This window comes from Sinocyclocheilus grahami, unplaced genomic scaffold, assembly GCF_001515645.1.
Source record: "Sinocyclocheilus grahami isolate Dianchi unplaced genomic scaffold, SAMN03320097.WGS_v1.1 scaffold1660.1, whole genome shotgun sequence".
NCBI classification, from domain to species: domain Eukaryota; kingdom Metazoa; phylum Chordata; class Actinopteri; order Cypriniformes; family Cyprinidae; genus Sinocyclocheilus; species Sinocyclocheilus grahami.
This window is the reverse complement of record NW_015506839.1, coordinates 159,255-164,850: the sequence shown is the minus strand read 5'-3', so window position 1 is coordinate 164,850 and position 5,596 is coordinate 159,255.

The following is a 5,596-nucleotide window of genomic DNA, read 5'->3' as shown; positions in this document are numbered from 1 at the left end:
TCTATTTGCTTTCATTTTTGTTATTTTTGTTGGGAGTTTTTACTGCCTTGTTTTGTGACGTTCAAAAATCACATAAAATTATCCGAATATTTTGTCACCGTTGCTGAGATTCACATGCTGATTCTTCATGTCTATAAGTGCCAGAATTGAACCATCTTTAAGAACCATATTTATAAAAGTCATTTATGAAGTTTTTCTCACATTGACATCATATACATAACTGCAATAATATAGAAATCATAAAAACACTACACAATAAGAGACTCAAGACACGATTTTACCTTAAGTTCCTTGCCATTACATATGTTTAATACACACAATTGTGCCATCCAAAGAGAAACTTAAATTTAAGAAGTCAAGGGTCAAGAGACAACTAAAGCAACCAATATTCACAAAAACGGTAAGTTGAAGAAAAAAATCTAAACATTAATTCTCAATAAATAACTTCTGTTTTAGATAGTCGAACTGGTTAGTAATGCATGAAGCTGGTGATGCTGTTTGTAGAGTTGTTCAATCATCTTCTGCTGAGATCTTGAGAGATTTAATGTCTTCTTTTATTTCAGTTGATTTTATCTAAGTCTGTGGCTGAAGTCAGTTGTAATTCTTGTTTCTCTTTTCTTCAGTGATTCTGCTTGTTAACAGCAGCTGTTTGTCACTAATGCTCAATCAGCACTTAATTAATCACATAATTATCTCATTAACTTTAACACTGCTTCAAGCCGGGCTCACACTACAGGAGTTTTAAAATCCTAACCGATTATGAAATCTGGTTGTAGCACACACATAAGGAGAATCTTTGCAGATTATCTTCTCTCAAATCTTAAACATGCACACACTACAAGATTTGAACATCATGGCGCATCACACACTACAAGGTATTATTAAGATTATTATGCCAGAGGGAGTGCCTCACGTGAACCCCCTGTCACCCCCGTACACGTTCAAAACTGAGGCGATTTCACTCAAGCGCTTCTCTTTCTCCTTACGGTTGTGATATGTTTTCGACACATTATGCAGACAGTCGTGTTACTACAAAACGTCAAGAAGCAGTCTCCACTATCCAACAGAGCCGTACAGTCGCTGTTTTGCGGTCGCACATTGGCTATTGTGAAAGTACTGACGTAATCATATAGCCGTCATCATCCCGATTTCAATCCTAAATATCAAACATGTTTGATATGATCAGGGCGCCCCAGATTTGTGTCATTACCAGATAATCCGCACCGAACATCGGGAGCGATCAAGGGGCTCGACAAGAATTTTGCTCTGATTTTTGATTAATTAAGTGCTGATTGAGCATTAGTGACAAACAGCTGCTGTTAACAAGCAGAATCACTGAAGAAAAGAGAAACACAAGAATTACTACTGACTTCAGCCACAGTTCACACTGCACGATTTTAGCCCAATTTTTCACTCGCCGACAGTTTTTGCGAAATCGCCGACAAATGCCCGAAATCGGAGGCAAATTAGTGCTCGTTCACGCGAGTGACAATCACGCAGTGTGAATTATCAAAGACGCGATCTGAGGGAATCGCCGACACGTCGCCGATTCCCGCAAAATATTTGGCATGCTAAATATCTGGAGCTGTCGCCGATTCACAATCACGCTGTGTGAAATGAGTTCTGACTGAAAAACACATCGGCGATGACCTACACCCAATGAGAGACCAAGATACAGGGCAGCGGGAAGTTCGGAGAGGAGTTATATGAAACGTAGTTTGCGGACCAGTGTTGCCAAATCCGCGATTGCCGCCGGTTGTTTTTTATGTCAGCAGGTTGAAGCGACCCCAATAACGTGATATTTAGTCCCTGGAATGTGAATTGTACCAGGAAAACCCAGCCAAAAATGTTTTTATTTTACCCCCCGAAAGCAATTGGGCTATTTTCAGGCTAGTTTTGAGTAGTATTTGGGCAGGTTTTGTAGCGAAAACCTGGCAACCAATCATAACTCATCCATGGCTCCCAGCATGCATTGCGACATGAATAAATTATGCAGCTGCATTGTCTTAGGATTTTCTTTTATTTTTACTATTTGCTTTCATTTTTGTTATTTTTGTTGGGAGTTTTTACTGCCTTGTTTTGTGACGTTCAAAAATCACATAAAATTATCCGAATATTTTGTCACCGTTGCTGAGATTCACATGCTGATTCTTCATGTCTATAAGTGCCAGAATTGAACCATCTTTAAGAACCATATTTATAAAAGTCATTTATGAAGTTTTTCTCACATTGACATCATATACATAACTGCAATAATATAGAAATCATAAAAACACTACACAATAAGAGACTCAAGACACGATTTTACCTTAAGTTCCTTGCCATTACATATGTTTAATACACACAATTGTGCCATCCAAAGAGAAACTTAAATTTAAGAAGTCAAGGGTCAAGAGACAACTAAAGCAACCAATATTCACAAAAACGGTAAGTTGAAGAAAAAAATCTAAACATTAATTCTCAATAAATAACTTCTGTTTTAGATAGTCGAACTGGTTAGTAATGCATGAAGCTGGTGATGCTGTTTGTAGAGTTGTTCAATCATCTTCTGCTGAGATCTTGAGAGATTTAATGTCTTCTTTTATTTCAGTTGATTTTATCTAAGTCTGTGGCTGAAGTCAGTTGTAATTTTTGTTTCTCTTTTCTTCAGTGATTCTGCTTGTTAACAGCAGCTGTTTGTCACTAATGCTCAATCAGCACTTAATTAATCACATAATTATCTCATTAACTTTAACACTGCTTCAAGCCGGGCTCACACTACAGGAGTTTTAAAATCCTAACCGATTATGAAATCTGGTTGTAGCACACACATAAGGAGAATCTTTGCAGATTATCTTCTCTCAAATCTTAAACATGCACACACTACAAGATTTGAACATCATGGCGCATCACACACTACAAGGTATTATTAAGATTATTATGCCAGAGGGAGTGCCTCACGTGAACCCCCTGTCACCCCCGTACACGTTCAAAACTGAGGCGATTTCACTCAAGCGCTTCTCTTTCTCCTTACGGTTGTGATATGTTTTCGACACATTATGCAGACAGTCGTGTTACTACAAAACGTCAAGAAGCAGTCTCCACTATCCAACAGAGCCGTACAGTCGCTGTTTTGCGGTCGCACATTGGCTATTGTGAAAGTACTGACGTAATCATATAGCCGTCATCATCCCGATTTCAATCCTAAATATCAAACATGTTTGATATGATCAGGGCGCCCCAGATTTGTGTCATTACCAGATAATCCGCACCGAACATCGGGAGCGATCAAGGGGCTCGACAAGAATTTTGCTCTGATTTTTGGGAGGAAGAAATCGGGGCTAAATCGGGCTAAAAATCCTGTAGTGTGAGCCAGGCTTTAGAGTGGGACCATATATGCTCTGAGCAGTGTTAATTTAACACTCTGGATTTTACTGTGTGGTTTTTAATCATATTTATAGGGGGGACAACCCTCAGACGAGTGCATCCACTCTTCAGATTTTTGCTTCAAAGCCGAGTGGATGAAGAGTGCTGTTCTCCACAAAGCCTTTCTTCTTCTGACAGATAGCTGTTCGTGGTTGGTGGTACGGTGCGAACAGCGGTGTCCCTGTCGTCAGCGATTCCCCAGGGCACTTCAATCTAAAAGAGCAGTTTTCCTAAACACGTTGGTTTGTGTCTTTTTAGATGCCGATCCATCCGTGTTCTCTTGGGTGCGGTCGTTATCTGTCTTCTGAAGATGGACACGATCGTTGTCTTTAGTGTCTGGGCATCCAACATGCTGAAGCAGCATTCGTGGATGACTCATGCGCTCATTGCGAGCGTATGAGCATGACCCTCTGCTGCCACTCGTCCCAGTCTCTCTGGCTTGAGCAGAGGACCGCCGGCTGGCGCTCTAGGAGATCTGAGGGTTACGATAAGAGCTTCTCCACTGGGCACGCCCCCACGGACCTCTTATTCCTCATGCAGTGAGTGTTCCATTTGGTTCCCGAATGATTCTGCTGGCCCGTCTCGTGCAGCTACTTCACCCTCCGTCATCCTTCAGTAGTGTGTGCCAAACTACTCAACCTGAATGGCACACACACACCTGGACAGGGTGACGACAGGACTTCATATCAGCTTCTGAGTCATCATGTGGTTGACACATCCCACAAGGACACTAATAACACCACGCAGCCACAACAAGCACTGCTCCATCTCCACTTCTAAGCTTCTCACAGAAAATGGAGGAACTGGTTTATGCTGGGACCAAACTCTCCCACTCCTTCACCGCAAGCTCCCAGATATCAACTAACAAACGGCGTGCCCCACAACCACCAATGCCTGTGGGCCCAGCTTGTCCTCCTCCACCTGTGAGAGCTCTCCGGCCGCTGCCACAACGCCAGGGCCCAAACCCTCCATCTGCTGTAGGTGAACCAAAAACAACAGATAACAGCTCTCAGTGATATGTGTCGGGTCCCCGCTATAATAGCAGCAACATTCACAAATGTTTACAGAACAAGCGGGAACCCAGTGTGCCTGTAGTTTTCTCTATTTCTGTTTTATCACATGATAGAAAGTCTAAGGCCTTCTCAAGCCATACGGCTGATTCATCTAATCTGCGGCCTGTTATGCATCAAACTAATATTGCCGTTGAGACAAAATGCAATGCTATCAAGTTAGCATTTTTAAACATTCGCTCATTAAAAAATTAATAATTTCTAATCAATGACTTAATAACCATTAACAACCTGGATTTTATGTTTCTAAACGAAACCTGACTAGAAAATAGCTGCAGTGCAACGGACCTCAATGAAACAGCCCCTCCTAACTTTACTTTCATGAGTGTTTGCAGGACTGTTAGGAGAGGTGGAGGTGTAGCTGCTCTATTTAAAGATGTCTATCAATGCAAGCAAGTGTCATTTGGTCAGTACTTGTCTTTTGAATATCTAGGGATTGTGTTGAAAGGTGCTCCACGCATTCTGTTTATCATTATTTACAGGCCTCCAAAATACTCTCCAGCCTTTGTTGAAGAGTTCACAGAAATGCTATCAATGATTTCCTCAGAGTTTGACTGTTTTGCTATTGCAGGGGATTTTAATATTCACATAGATAATGCAGAAAACAAAACTACAAAAGAAATTATAACTGTTTTAAATACTTTTGACCTGATTCAGCATGTGCATGAACCCACACACAATCGGGGACATACTCTAGATTTACTCATCAGTAGAGGTCTAAACATTTCATCCTTTGTTATTAAGGACGTAGCACTATCTGATCACTTCTGTATTTTCTTTGATATATTGATCTCTGTTACCACTGAATCTAGATCGGTCTCAGTCAGAAAGAGATGCATTAACGAAAACACTAGTGTGCTATTTATGGAGGCTATATCTTTAACACCAAGCATTTCTGCAGACTCTGTTGATCTTCTCCTTGATTCCTTTAACTCAAAAGTTAAGAATGTTATTGATGACATTGCTCCTGTGAAAGTCAGCGAGAAGACTGGCAGACAGAAATCAGCTTGGAGAAAATCAACAGCAGTTCAGAGTATGAAAAGACAATGCAGAAAAGCTGAGCGGATGTGGTGGAATACAGAACTTTTTGCTACTGTTGAGAGACTGACCCAAGTCAGACA